Source organism: Pinus tabuliformis, chromosome 8 (genome assembly GCF_031772625.1).
Source record: "Pinus tabuliformis cultivar Carrire ecotype Pingquan chromosome 8, CPIR1, whole genome shotgun sequence".
NCBI classification, from domain to species: Eukaryota; Viridiplantae; Streptophyta; class Pinopsida; order Pinales; family Pinaceae; genus Pinus; species Pinus tabuliformis.
Window position 1 is genome coordinate 88,790,869 of NC_142294.1, and position 16,499 is coordinate 88,807,367.

Below are 16,499 nucleotides of genomic sequence, written 5' to 3' on the forward strand. Positions count from 1 at the left end.
TATTTCATAATATTAACCGCACTTCCCTCTTTCCATTCTAACAAAGAATTAATTTAATTCAGATTATTGACTACAATTAGTGCTAATATCAAATTAACATCTGCATGGATTTAGAATTTTCTTACACTTGATCTTGAATTTATATCTGTTGTAACAAGTATAAGGATGTAATTATTTATTTCTTTCTCTCTTTTACCAAATTAATCTCTTTTACTTTTGTGTACTTGCATTCATACAGAACTCATCGATAGAGCTGGAAAAACATTGATACAGCACAAGTTAGAATTCTTGTGCCAAAAATATTATTTTGCATAGTTGATCATCTTGGTCATTCATATTATTTTAGATAGACTCAAGACTTTACTAAGAAAGATGACACTATAAAATTATCCTATTGTGTAGGTCCTTGTTTGATGCATCCTGAATTCATTGCATTTTTTAGGTAGGTGAGTTAAAGTGGAACACCTTTGCAACTTAGAGTTTGAAATTATGAATTTTATAAAATTCTATCAAGCATTCATGTTGCATATGGAAGGTGGTATAATTCAAAAAAAGTGAGAACATTTAAAATAAATTTTATTTCAAATTAAATCGAGTTGTAGTTTGGTGGAGTTAAATGATAGGGTATACAAAGTCATTGTGGGAGTTAAATTAACACCTTCGATTTGAGGAATTTTATGAAAATTTTTCCAATAGTGGTTGGGAATATATGGAGGTGGTAGGTAATGTTTGTAAAACAAGATTTACACTACAAACTAGGAAGAATTTAAGGAATACATGCTCAACATTACTTTCTAATTTATGAAGACAAAAACTGGAATGCCTATTTTATTATGAAAAAAATTGCATTTATGTAGTGACACCCATAGTGGCAAGTTAATCTCCAAAATGTTCACTTGAGAAATTATTGCAAGAGAGCAACCCTTTCCATCATTTCAAAGGTGAATCTACATTTTTGTAGACTGGTACCCTCAATTCTATTGGGTATTAAACGAGGAGTAATGAAGCAAAAACCCTTTTTTTTCCTCACAAGATTTGTAACAATCCTACTTTGTAACTGTCATATGGAGTATCTGTGTATATCTACGTGAAGAGTGCCATATAGATGATAGCATTGCATGAAAAATTACGTGAGAAGATACATTGCAAGAATGAGTTCATCATCTTATGACTATGATGAACTTGAAGATGCTACCATGACCTTTCAAAGGTTGCTTGATCATTTTCTTCATAATGATCAAAGCAATTGGAAGCAGCAATACACAATAAATGCCATTTTTTTCACAATCATTTAATAAAGATAAGTATGATGTGGGGATTCCATTCATAAAATATTGGAAGGAAGGAAGATATATTGGTGTTGACCTTGCTATGCATGATGATGTATGAGTAGCAGTGGTTTAGCATGGCATCTCATCTAATACCCAACATACACATCATTTGTCAATGCATGTTGTAACACTGGAGATATGAAGAAGGACCAAAAGATACTTCTCAACAAAATATATGAAGCAGGATCAGGTGCATAATTGGTTAATGGCCCTCATTCGCACCTCTATGATTTTCCTCATTATAGACTTAACCCAAAATTTTCATCTAACTTGGATTTTTTTTCTCCTTTTATGGACAAAATAAGATTTTGGCTCCAAAATTATTTATTTTTGTTTTTTTAACATAGGGAAAGTTTTGTTGATCTGGGATGTTTTTGATGTGGTTGTTGATGTGGCACCTTAGGTCCACATGTCACCCTAAGAAGTTGCAACATCACCTCCTTGGCCACCTTATCCTATAAAACCACCCACCATTTTTGTTACAAATGGGAAAAGGGTCCCACATCCTCTATCATTCATCTACCTATCCCCTCTTCATAGGCTAAGGTGACAAGCAAGGCCAATCCCACATCCTTTCCCTCTTGGCACATAACTCGCCATTGCACTTTATCAAATGATGGATATTGAGTGAAAATTGATGGTTGTGAATCATTGCAAGGGATTGATTTGCAAGGATGTTATCTTGTCCTCTAAGTCCCAATACCACTTACCCAGATGAGTGGTTTCAATCATGATACACAATTTCTCAAAAAAAATTAACAAATTGAATAATTTTTTTATATAAATATTCTATGATTCAGAATGTAATTCAAAAAATAAAATTAATAAATACACACTATGAGCTTGAAACTATTATGTCAGTAAGTTGAATAAGGCATTGCTTACCAATAGAGGGGAAAAAGAATTATGCAAAGCACCTTGCAAAAACCAAAAAATTGTAATATAATTTGAAAAACTATTCATAATGTTGTCATGAAATAAACAACATAAAACATACATTACATAGATTAGACTAAGTGGATCATTTCATAGAAAACATTAATGGAAAACGAAAACAACCATATTTGTTATGTAGAAACTTAGGTTGAGAAAGGATAAACTGATTGTCTAAGACTTCCAATTGTTGGAAACAATGTCAGCCAAATCAACAACCCTTTGTTAATAACCACATTCATTGTCATTCCAAGAAACCACTTTCAACATATCATCTCCCATCACCATTGTGAGTGATGAATCCATAGTTGAGGAGACATCTTAACACATGAAATCTATTGACACTAGAGGCTCATCACACAATGCGAGGATACCATTAAGCTCTTTATCTGCACTTTCTTGGAACACTACATTCACCTTCTCTACAAATGTCTTCTTCTCCACCTGAGAAACCACGTCAACAACTGATACATTGGGTGTTGACACTCTCAGAGCAATTCCATTCAGTTTCCCTTTAAGACTTGGGAGAATTAGTGCCATTGCCTTTGCTGCTCTTGTTGATATTGGGATAATGTTCATGGTTGTAGCTATGGTGCGCATAAGATCTCTTTGACTAGCATCGATAAGTATTTGATCACTAGTATATGAATGAGTTGTTGTCATGGTGCCCTTGATGATTCTTGCACTAAACAAATTTAGGTGTACATTAGCAAGCATATTGTTGGCTTGTGGGGGCATGACCCAGGTTCAACGTTAGTTAGCCAAAAAAATCCCTACACTATTGGCCCTTTTGGCAACACCTTGTAAAACGCAGACTGAAGTCTCACCTGAAGCAGTATGGGGGGATGCTGGAACCAAGTTTCCACACCCTTGAGATGGTTGTGATGTCGGTTTATCCCAGATATACCTGCCTTCGTGCATGTTTCTTAGCCCTCTATTCCACCCTTTAGTACCTTTGCGAAAGGGTACAATCAGCTTTCGCACAACCCTAACCAAGGGCTGATATACTTTCGCTCTGCTAGGGCAGCGAACTGAGATATCTCCCAAACTAGCCTAAGTGTCTTTCTTATCCTATTAATAGATCTTAGTTAGCTTCACGTAAACAGATGTTCTTACTTGCGTTCACTTAACCGATACATTTACATAAATTTGCACATCATATAAGCATTATAAGTGAAATTCATACCCAATATAACAAATGGATAAACATGAAATAAAGACGCAGAAATTGTAGAATACTTCTCTTTATTGATAATTCTAGACAATTACAAACTTAACCCACCTTGCGCACTTAGCTGCAGACTTCTACGCCTCTGCGCACTCAGCTATAGAGCCTCTACCTATGCTACGACCCAAACATAGACTTCTGATCTAAAGCTATGACTCAATCCTTCATGATTATCGATTCCTTTTCTTCAAACTACTTAGAGCTTAGCTCTATTTAGATCTTCTACAACCGACATTACATTTCCAAAATAAGGGTGGACAACCCTATGAGTCTTTAACATCTACGTGTTGCACGACCACAAAACGTGGAGTCTTTACATTTGGATTACAAAATTGGACCAAAATATGGGCTTTTAGCCCCAAAACTGCCCTTGGGGGATCTCGTGCCCAATAAGCCCCCAACACAAACATCGTGACATGCCCTCGAGTCACTCTACAGGTGTAGAGATCTTAGAACGAAGACCTCCCAACTCCATTTGGATCATGATGCAGGAGCATACAACCTAAGAGAAAATCATTGTTATTAAGTAGACATAGGGGGTCGTGTATTTTAAGGAAGTTGGATTCCTAAGTGATGAATTAATGTAATATTTAGGATTTTGAGTACATAGAATAGGAATTAATTAGATAATGTGAGGTGTTTTGTAAATGCTCTCACATAAATGAGAACATGAGTGGTTAATAAAGACAAAAGAGTTAAAAGTCAATTTTAACTCTTAAGAAGTTTCATGATTCGAGGAATGAGAGAGAGTTTTTATGAATTAAATGAAGTTAGAAGTGGACATAGAGGATTTAGGAGTCAGTTTAGTAGATTTAGGAGGGGAACCAGAATTAGTTCAATAGATCTTTCTAGTATAAATGTAAGCCTACAGGCAGAGTAGAGGAGGAGGCCACTCATATTGAAGAATAGGCCTATGAGAGACAGGGAAGTCTCGAATGTAATCATTTGTTTATAATTATATATACAGAGGTTTATTCCTAGCTGTGTAAGTGTGTGAAATGAGTATTTTATGAATGAATTATATGTGAATATGTAGGATCTGTAACAGGGTTGCAGGCAGAATTCTAAAGGATACACAGAGGAACGTAATGATTCAGAGGAGTCATAAATGGATCATTGAATCTAGTGGAAGATCAGAGTGAAGCTTTGGGGAGAGGTAGCGAAGTGAGAATTAATAGAAGAGTAAAGCTCAGAGGAAGTTGAGCAGTGGAACCCTTTGAAGAAACCTGAAGAAAAACTTGAAACATAGAGAAAACGCTGAAGAGATAGTGTAAAATATAGAGAAAGGGACAAATGAAGAAGTGAAGTGTTAGTACACAGCAACCGTTGGATCTTATAGATCAATGGTCCAAATCATGTCGCATGAGGTAGCATTGAAATATCGCATCGGCGAACTTTAACAAAGGAAGGTAGGTTTATAACCTTAAGTGGTATTTCAGGTGGCAAAGAGGTGGTAAATGGTATCGAAGGTTAGCCTTCCGATTCCATTCATAACACAACATGTAGCAGAGAAGTGAAGAGTGGAAACCGCATTATCAGGCAGTTAAAACCCATGCTTGTTGTCTATCCGAATTCATCGTAGACCGTTGGATCTACTAAGTGAAGATCAATGGTGGAGGGTTGTCAAGCAACTTTGCAACGGGAAAAGATATCGGCCGTTGGATCGAAACCTTGATCAACGGTCGCAATCTAATCGCAATCGCATTAGAAAGAGGTCAAAGGTTGGTGGACTGTGAAATGCTGATGCGTCAATAGTGATAAAGCGCTGATCAGTGACTAGAGGTGCTCGAAGATCGGCAGAGCGCTGTGGAAAGGTCTAAAGGAGCGGACCCGACGAATTATGGAAGTGGACATATAAAGTTTGAAGTCCGATATTGGAATATCGCATATCAGGTGCGATAGAGACTATAATAATGTGAACCTTGAAGGAGACGATACCCGATTGTGATAAAGGTGAAAACTCAACAGACGTGCAGAAGCTGTATAAAGAAAAAAGATATGGTTGGCACATATTTCCTTTGTAAATGGTTATAAAGGGTTAAGCGCACGTATGTGAGGTTTTATATATAAATCAATGTTATCAAAAGATGGAATGTTTTATGTGATAAATATATATCAACCAAGGTTTAAAGAGGGGAAATTTAATATATGTGCGGGTTAAGGGATAATGAAGGTTATGAGGAGGTTTAAAGTCCCGATAGAAGGTTGAAGTGGGGTGGTTGAGTTCCTATATAAAGGAACTAATGAATAGGGCCTTAACCATTAAAGGTTGAATATTTTGACTCCTTAGAGAGTAAAATACCTGGGACAAGTGTGAGTATGCATTTTACATGTGTACTGTGGGTGTAAGTGGGGGTAACCCTGCATCATTTGGTATCAGAGAAGAATTTTAATCGGAGCGGGGAAGGATTTCCTATGAAAAGGAGTTTGCACACAGAAGAAGGTAATGTGCATAAGTTAATTGATGAATGATAGAGGCTACAACAGAAGATTGTAGGGGAACTTTTGGAGTTCTTGGGAGATTGTAGCAGTTCCAGCAGAGGCTTGGAGTAGACAGGAACAGAGGATTCCTTGAAGAAAAGTGAGAGCAAGATTTCTTAGTACAAGTTCTGAAGGAAAGAGGACTTGGAGACCAAACAAAGGACAATCCATTCAAAGTACAGAAGAATGGGAGAATAAGATCATACATAGATCTTGGAGGTAAGATAGTGTGTTTTGTTTCAAATTGAAATTGAAGATTGTGGTTGCAGATGAAACATCTTAGCAAAGGATAGCAAGAGAAGCTGTGAGAGGAGAACCAGATGTGTTCTTGAAGACAGAGTAAGGAAAACACTCTGAAGAAAAAGTGGCAGTGAACCTGAAAAATCCAACAAGAGATTGGACAGAGAGGACAGCTGAAGTGTTCTCAAGAGAGAGTGAGAGATTGCAGAAGCCTAGAAGGAGAAAAGGTGTTGCTCAAGAGGAGGTTCCAGACAGAGGACCCATGCTTACCAAAAGACTGAGTGAGGAGAGCTTAGTGAGGTAAGATTGCAGCGAGGAGGACTAGCTGTTGCAGAGGCTTATTGCAGATGAGTGAGGAGCTCATGAAGGAAGAGGAGAAGAAGATGACTATTGATAGTCATAGCAAAGGTTCAGAGAGAAGCCACAACAGAAGATATGAGAAGAAGAATGCCAAAGAAGATGGCAAGATGACGAGTCAAGAGTAAATTGACAAAGAGATTGCAGAGTTAAAAGATCAACCCGATACATTAAGGAGAATAGTAGAGGAAAACCAGAGACAAGGTTGGGTATTAAGGAAGAAGCCAGTGGAATGGCATGAGATGTAGAGAAGGCTACAGCAAAAGCAAGTAAAGTGGCTGAGGGAAAAACTCAAGGAAGTTGAGTTAGAAATGGAAGAGTCCATTTGTGAACTAGAACAGGGAGAAATTCTGGGAGAAAGTGAAGACTACATTGAAGCTAAAAAATGGAGATCAAGTGAAGATCTCATGGACTATTGGGATAGTTCAAAATAGCATGAGGAGATGCTGACTGAAGATGAAGACTTGAAGAATGAAATTTCAAGTGAGGCCAAAGGGTAACATGGTTTTAAATCTGACAATTTGTGTATGTTTGCAAGTGAAACATGTAAAGAAGGAAAATTTGCTGATATTGTCATAAAGGAAGAAGAAGACAAGCAGAATCTAAATTCTGTTCTAGAAGAAGATGAGATAGATAGGTCCCATATACAATTGGGGGAAGATATAAAGCAACCCATTGAAGGGCTTGAGAATATTGAAGAGGAGACCATCGAAGAATTTTTGACTCATAAAGAGAACTCGTAATAGTTAGCTCTGCTGTAATCCAACAATTCAAGGATCAAATACAGACATGATAGGGTCTTTTATGCTCAAAAGGGATGTGCATCAATTGTTCTTCTCCTACTCCTTCAATCTGTTCGCATTTTCATAAACCCTGCTACCTCCATTTTTTCTCTATAACTCTGTGAAAATCCATGATCTTTCAGCCCCTAGGCGCTAAGTATCAAACCCATATAACCGCGATAACATGACCGCGCGCCTTCTCCAACTGTTTCTCACCGAATAACCCGCACCGTCCGATCTATTCCTTCAGCGATCTAACGGTCTCCGCCGTTTTCCCCGCTTGTTAACACGTTTTTATCTCTCACCGTCCGATCGTTCCTGCCGGGTGATCTGACGTTATCCGCTCCTCCCGCGCCCACAAGTTGCACGCACATTAACTCGTGAGGAAAGCGTTTTCTATCTGTCCCATCCGCCACGTGTCGAGCACTGATTATGATTGCACGCCTGTGTACGATTACCACCAGACCCTCGTAAGCGGTGCGATACATACCACTTACCGATTATCTTGCCCATCCCCGCGCATTATCCCTCGCGCTACTCTTCCGCCTGATAGCCGTCGGATCTGTCCGCCCGCGATTTGACGGCTCACATTTGTCTGCTCCCGTTTTTCACGATACCCTCTACAAATCGTTTCCCACCGTCGATCCACGCGATTCAACGGTTGATTTTTCTCCACCATGCCTCCGCCATACTATCCGTGTCCATGGCCTGTCCCATGTACCCGAAGGAAGAAGGAGGCCAGAATCCAGTATCCGATGCATTAGATCCTCAACAACCGCATTTAACATGAAGAATGGCTGACGAAGGAAAGTACAGAGCGAGAGAAGATAAACACATTTATTAGTTATGGAGCTTCTCTCATGCAACACTCTGCCTGCTCAAGAAGGACAACAAAGCATCCAAGAAGGACAAATTCATTTGCAGAATACAATTAGATTGTAGCAGAGACTCCATCAGAGAGTTAAAAGTGGTTGGCGGTCCATTATGACCCCTCCACGTCCAGAATAGCAAAATATCTTTGTAATGAAACTCTATATATACCCAGAATACAGATGTAATTAGGGTTGATGGTTGTAGTTTTGATGTAACGTTGAACTTCTGGAGACTGTAACTACTTTGATACTTGCAGTGTCTGGTATTCATTTTCAGCTGATACAAGCTTCTTTTGTTGTTAATTGCTCACTTTCCATTTCTACTCTGTTCTAGGTTGTGCTTGTTATGAATTTATTCATGTGCTCTTGATATTTAGCATTAGAGGGGCTGTCATCCCACCTCGGTGTTGAAGTCTAGTATGTATCATTGAATGTGTTATGCAGGTTTCTATTTACTTAGTGCCAGAGAGCTGTCATCCTGTCTGTGCATTAGGAAATAGATTTGCAGACCTCTTTACTAGTTGCAGCCTGGCATCACATGGTCTTGTGCATCTGCTGGTGTGGTCAGTATTCTCCATGTTCACCTAATCCTCAAACTGTGAGTAACTGGTGGTCTAAAGCCTTGTAGTCTGGGGGTGTTCACCCATGTCTGGAGTTAAGCATTGTAGAGGTGGTTATCTAGATTGAATATGCATCATTCCTTCCATTCATCCATTTCCAACATTTTGTTGAGTTTGTAATGTTCCCAAGCATCTTCGAGATACAACCTAGGAGAGTTTCTTGGGGTCATAACATTAATTGGCGCCGTCGCCGAGGAGAGGAGATTGAGGCTCAGCTTCCCTGGGAGAACGCCACAGTTCCAGATTTTGATGATAGACAAAGTCTGGGCACATTTCTGGTTGTAATCATCTATCTGGCGACTCCAATGGAGGAAGACCAACCTTTGGCAACTCCACATTGCAGTTCTGGCTCAGTTTGTGAGGCATGCTTGGAGAAATCCTCAGAAATCACTAGCTGACCCAGTGCCTGATCCTGAGAAGATCGTTAAGCAGAAGAAAGCATCGTAGAAAGGAGCATCAGGACCAGGTAAGCCTTAGAAATCCCATGTATCTCTGCTAGTGAAAATCACCTACAGAGATTCATAAAGCTCCTCAGTTATTCATTTCCCTTTTGGATTTCAGTCCAAAGAAAGCCTCCCATACAGTCCATCATATTCCTCTGTTTCTGTCATCCATTACATTTCTTCATACCACTCAGTCTACCAGTATCCTTAAACCTAACTCCAGTCATGGTAGGCCAGCAAGCCCTCACAAAGATAGAAAGATTCGTACCTGCTAGGTATGGATCCTTGGTCTTGCCTGTTCCTTTAAATTCCATGCCTACAAGAGATTATCAAGAATATATGCCCAAGTTTATTGGTACAGAAGGAGTAACAGCTGAAGAGCATCTAGAGTCTTTTTATTATTATGCTGATAACCTGGATATCTATGAAGAGGATGTGTGGATGAGGGTTTTTGTCCAAAGCCTAGATGGGGAAGCTAGAAAATGGTTCAGAGAATTACCCCCTAGGTATATTGCAGACATTGAGGCTTTAGATGATGTGTTTCTAAAGCATTGGGGGGAGAAGAGAGATTTGCTCTATTATCATACTGAATTTGGGAACCTGCAGAGGGAGAATGGTGAGTGGCTGTCTGGTTTCAACAAGAGATTCAATCATTTGTACAACAGAATACCATACGAAGTGAAACCCACCCCTACTTTTGCTATGATCACTTATGCCAATGCCTTCGATTCTTAGTTCTAACTGCAGTCAAGAGAAAGAAGATGTGCTTCTTTGGCTGATATGCAAGATGCAGCCTTTGAAGTAGAATCGAACATTTTGGCTGCAGAGAGACTCGAAGGTGATGCTGATAGGAGAAGACAAAAAGGTGAGCTCTCATCATCCTCAGATCTTAAGGTCGATATATTGGCCAGGATGATAGAATCATTAGCCTCTGAAGTTTCCAGATTAGAAGCTGAGCAGTATTCTAAGGTAGCAGGAGCTCCTTGTGCCTTTTCTCTTCCATGTCAAGATCTATATAGAGGAGCAAAGGAGCAGTTGCAGATTTTGCAAAGAAACAAAGATGCAAACAAAGACAAAAGGGTGAAGACCCTTTTTCAGAGTATAGTCATGGAGGAAGAGCAGTTTGAAGAAGAGGAGGAGGTCCGTGGTTTGGAAGATAAGGGCAGTGCCCCTTTATTAACTAGAGCTACCTATGAGAGGTCATTATCTATAGGCACTGCTCACCTGTTTGTTGTACCTGCAGAACAACAAGATGATTAGCAGAAGCAACCAGCAATAGATCCCACCATCCTCGAAGAGCTTGAAGCGAGCCCATCTTCCCATGACTATGCAGATCTGCAAATTGACCAGCCTGCGGTTATCCCCAGTCCAGTGATCAAAAGGGGTGAAGTTAACTGCCCATCACCCTATGCTTCTCTGTCTGTTCAAGTGACAATCCCTCATAGCTGCCTCCTAAGAACTGAGGCAAGCCATGATTTAAGGCCCAATGCTAATATATAAAATATCTGTTTTGATATGTAGAGGCCTACCCAGGTGGCCCCCACACAGCTTGAAAGGAAAGTTTGCTAGATGACAGAGGAAGAAGGTGTATAGTTGCGGGAATCCTCCTTGGATGTGGACTGTTCTAAGAAAAATGCAGGAGCAGATGATGTCTTTGTGTCCTCCACACAAGAATACATTAGTTCACCATTTATATTAATTATGCAGGCCACAAATGACATAGACAAGCACACAACAATTATTGTTGTTCAGCAGGTGTACAAAGGCTCCCATGAAGAACATCCAAGGATGAGAGCATACAGAGAGGGGATAAAATATAAACCATCTCTACCTAACAAGGCCAAATGCCCAAAATTTTTTGAGGTAGAATGTCAAATAAATCCAATTTTGCAACTCTTTGATGAACCGGCTGACAGGCTAGCCGAGAGGAGGAGAAACAGTTTTGAGGGTCTAGTAGATGGCCCATTTTTGAAGATTTATGTTGTTTTCGAGTCTTAATTATTGTAAGCATGTTCTTTTACAGGTTTTAGCGTAGACTTAATTAGACTCCATGCCCAATGGATACTAGGCAATGTTTTGAAGCTTGTTTTGTATGAAGGCATTGGTCTGCAGTTCTTAAGACCTCACAGGGAGGATCTCATCCCCAGAAGGAGCTAGTGTTAGCTCTGCTATAATCCAACAATTTGAGGATCAAATACAGGCTTGATTGGGTCATTTACACTCAAAAGGGATGTGCATCAGCTTTTCTTCTCCTACTCCTTCACTCCATTCGCATTTTCATAAACCCTGCTACCTCCATTTTTGCTCTATAACTCTGTGAAAATCCATGATATTTTAGCCCCTAGGCACTAAGTATCAAACCCATATAACCACGATAACATGACCACGCGCCTTCTCTAACTATTCCTCACCAAATAACCCGCACCGTCTGATCTATTCCTTGAATGATCTAACGGTCTCCACCGTTTCCCCACCTGTTAACACATTTTTATCTCTCACCATCCGATCGTTCCTGCTAGGTGATCCGATATTATCTGCTCCTCCCACGCCCGCAAGCTGCACGCACATTAACTCACGGGGAAAGCAGTTTTCTGTCTGTCCCATCCGCCACATGTCGAGCACTGATTGTGATCGCATGTCCATGTACGATTACCGCCCGACCCCCGTAAGCGTGCGATACATACTACTTACCGCCCATCTCACCCATCCCCGCACGTTATCCCCCGCGCTACTCTTTTTCCCGATAGCAGTCGGATCTGTCTGCCCGCGATCCGACGGCTCACATTTGTCCGCTCCCATTTTTCTGATACCCTCTACAAATCGTTTCTCGCCATCGATCCACATGATTCAATGGTTGATTTTTCTCCACCATGCCTCCACCATATTGTCCGTGTCCATAGCCTGTCCCATGTACCCAAAGGAAGAAGGCGGCCAGAATCCAGTACTCGGCGCATTAGATCCTCAACAACCACATTTAACATGAAGAATGGCCGAGGAAGGAAAGTACAGAGCGAGAGCAGATAAATGCATTTATTAGTTATGGAGCTTCTTTCATGCAACACTCCGCCTGCTCAAGAAGGACAATAGAGCATCCAAGAAGGTCAAATTCATTTGCAGAATACAGTTAGATTGTAGCAGAGACTCCATCAGAGAGTTAAAAGCGGTTGGTGGTCCATTATGACCCCTCCATGTCTAGAATAGCAAAATATATTTATAATGAAACTCTATATATACCCAGAATACAGATGTAATCAGGGTTGATGGTTGTAGTTTTGATGTAAGGTTCAACTTCTAGAGACTGTAACTACGTTGATACTTGCAGCGTTTGGTCTTCATTTTCAGCTAATACAAGCTTCTTTTGCTGTTAATTGCTCACTTTCCATTTCTACTCTGTTCTAGGTTGTGCCTGTTATGCATTTATTCATGTGCTCTTGATATTTAGCATTAGAGGGGCTATCATCCCACCTCTGTGTTGAAGTCTAGTATGTATCATTGAATGTGTTATGCAGGTTTTTGTTTACTTAGTGCCAGAGAGCTATCATCCTGTCTGTGCATTAGAAAATATATTTGCAGACCTCTTTACTGGTTGCAGCCGGCCATCACATAGTCTTGTGCATTTGCTGGTGTGGTCAGTATTCTCCATGTTCGCCTAATCCTCAAATTGTGAGTAATTGGTGGTCTAAAGCCTTGTAGTCTGGGGGTATTCACCCATGTCTAGAGTTAATCATAGTAGAAGTGGTTATCTAGCTTTAATAGGCATCATTCCTTCCATTCATCCATTTCCAACATTTTGTTGAGTTTGTAATGTTCCCGAGCATCTCCGAGATACAACCTAGGAGAGTTTCTTGGGGTGATAACATTAATTGGCGCCGTTGCCGGGGAGAGGAGATTGAGGCTCAACTTCCCTGGGAGAACGACACAGTTCTAGATTTTGATGATAGCCAAAGTCTGGGCACATTTCTGGTTGTAATCATCTATCTAGCGACTCCACTGGAGGAAGACCAACCTTTGGCGACTCCACATTGCAGTTCTAGCTCAGTTTGTGAGGCATGCTCGGAGAAATCCTCAGAAATCACCAGCTAACCCAGTGCCTAATCTTGAGAAGATCGTTAAGCAGAAGAAAGCATCGTAGAAAGGAGCATCAGGACTAGGTAAGCCTTAGAAATCCCATGTATCTTTGCTAGTGAAAATCACCTTCTGAGATTCATAAATCTCCTTAGTTATTCATTTCCCTTTCGGATTTTAGTCCAAAGAAAGCCTCCCATACAATGCATCATATTCCTCTGTTTCTATCATCCATTACATTGCTTCATACCACTCAGTCTGCCAGTATCCTTACACCTAACTCCAGTCATGGCAGGCGAGCAAGCCCTCACAAAGATAGAAAGAATTGTAGCTGCTAGGTATGGACCCTTGGTATTGCCAGCTCCTTTAAATGCCATGCCTACAGGAGATTATTAGGAATATATGCCTAAGTTTACTGGTACAGAAGGAGTAACAACTGAAGAGCATCTAGAGTCTTTTTATTGTTATGTTGATAACCTGGATATCTATTAAGAGGATGTGTGGATGAGGGTTTTTATCCAAAGCCTAGATGGGGAAGCTAGAAAATGGTTCAGAGAATTACCCCCTAGGTCTATTGCAGACATTGAGGCTTTAGATGATGTGTGTCTAAAGCATTGGAGGGATAATAGAGATCTGGTCTATTATCATACTGAATTTGGGAACTTGCATAGGGAGAATGGTGAGCGACTTTCTGATTTCAACAAGAGATTCAATCATTTGTACAGCAGAATAGCATACGAAGTGAAACCCACCCCTACTTCTGCTATGATCACTTATGCCAGTGCCTTCGATTCTTAGTTTTTCCCGCGGTTAAGAGAAAGAAGATGCGCTTCTCTGGCTGATATGCAAGATGCAGCCTTTGAAGTAGAATCAAACATTTTGGCTGCAGAGAGACTCGAAGGTGATGCTAATAGGAGAAGATAGAAGGGTGAGCTCTCATCATCCTCAGATCTTAAGGTCAATATATTGGCTAGGATGATAGAATAATTAGCCTCTGAAGTTTCCAGATTAGACGCTGAGCAATATTCTAAGGTAGCAGGAGCTCCTTGTGCCTTTTCTCTTCCAAGTCCAGATCTATATAAAGGAGCAAAGGAGTAGTTGTAGATTTTGCAAAGAAACAAAGATGCAAACGAAGAAAAAAGGGTGAAGACCCTTTTTCAGATTATAGTCATGGAGGAAGAGTAGTTTGAAGAAGAGGATAAGGTATCTAGTTTGGAAGATAAGGGCAGCACCCCTTTATTAACCAGAGTTGCCTATGAGAGGTCATTATCTATAGGCATTGCTCACCAATTTGTTGTACCTGCAGAACAACAAGCTGTTCAGCAGAAGCAGTCAGCAGCAAGTCCCACCATTCTCGAAGAGCCTGAAGCCAACCCATCTTCCCATGACTATGCAGATCTGCAAATTGACCAGCCTGCGGTTATCCCCAGTCTAGTGATCAAAAGGGGTGAAGTTAATTACCCATCACCCTATGCTTCTCTGTCTGTTCAAGTGACAATCCCTCATAGCTGCCTCCTAAGCACTGAGGCAGGCCATGATTTAAGGTCCAAGGCTGATATAGATAATATTTGTCTTGATATGCAGAGGCCTGCCTAGGTGGCCCCCACACAACTTGAAATGGAAGTTTTCCAGATGACAGAGGAAGAAGGTGTACAATTGTGGGACTCCTCCTTGGATGTGGACTATTCTAAGAAAAATGCAGGAGCAGATGATGTCTTTGTGTCCTCCACACAGGAATACATTGGTTCACCATTTATATTAATTATGCAGGCCACAAATGACATAGACAAGTACACAACAATCATTGTTGTTCAGCAGGTGTACAAAGGCTCCCATGAAGAACATCCAAGGATGAGAGCATGCAGAGAGGGAATAAAATATAAACCATCTCTACCTAACAAGGCCAAATGCCAGAAACTTTTTGAGGTAGAAGATCAAATAAATCCAATTTTTCAACTCTTTGATGAGCTGGCTAACAGGCCGACTGAGAGGAGGAGAAACAGTTTTGAGGGTCTAGTAGATGGCCCGTTTTTGAAGATTTATGTTGTTTTCGAGTCTTAATGATTGTAAGCATGTTCTTTTACAGGTTTTAGCATAGACTTAATTAGACTCCATGCCCAATGGATACTAGGCAATGTTTTTAAGCTTGTTTTATATGAAGGCATTGGTCTACAGTTCTTGAGATCTCACAGGGAGGATCTCATCCCCAGAAGGAGCCAGTGTTAGCTCTAATATAATGCAACAATTCGAGGACCAAATACAGGCCTGATCGGGTTGTTTACGCTCAAAAGGGATGTGCATCAACGATTCTTCTCCTACTCCTTCACTCCGTTCACATTTTCATAAACCCTTCTACCTCCATTTTTTCTGTATAACTCTATGAAAATCCATGATCTTTCAGCCCCTAGGCACTAAGTATCAAACCCATATAACCGTGATAACATGACCGTGCACCTTCTCCAACCGTTTCTCACTTAATAACCCGCACCGTTCGATCTATTCCTTCAGCGATCTAACGTTCTCCACCGTTTTCCCTGCTTGTTAACATGTTTTCGTCTCTCACTGTCCGATCGTTCCTGCCGGGTGATCCGACGTTATCCGCGCTCGCAAGCTGCATGCACATTAACTCATGGGGAAAGCGGTTTTATGTCTATCCCATCCGCCATGTGTCGAGCGCTGATTCTGATCGCACGCCCATGTATGATTATCGCCCGACCCCCGTAAGTGGTGCGATACATACCACTTACTGCCTGTCTCACCTGTCCCCACGCGTTATCCCCCGTGCTACTCTTCCACCCGATAGCCATCGGATCTGTCCGCCCGCGATCCGACGGCTCACATTTTTCCACTCCCATTTTTCCCGATACCCTCTGCAAATCGTTTCCCGCCCTCGATCCACGTGATTCAACGGTTGATTTTTCTCCACCATGCCTCCGTCATACTGTCCATGTCCATAGCCTGTCCCATGTACCCGAATGAAGAAGGAGGCCAAAATCCAATACCCGGCTTATTAGATCCTCAACAACCGCATTTAACATGAAGAATGGCCAAGGAAGGAAAGTACAGAGTGCGAGCAGATAAACGCATTTATTAGTTATGGAGCTTCTCTCATGCAACACTCCGCCTGCTAAAGAAGGATAACAGAAC

At 40.8% G+C, this 16,499-nt stretch overlaps 1 pseudogene; it reads right to left on the reverse strand.

The window, feature by feature from the left end:
* Positions 1-2,438: 2,438 nt before the first annotated feature.
* The window catches only part of LOC149234278 (glyceraldehyde-3-phosphate dehydrogenase A, chloroplastic-like), an 88,135-nt pseudogene continuing 74,074 nt past the window's right edge, over positions 2,439-16,499 (reverse strand).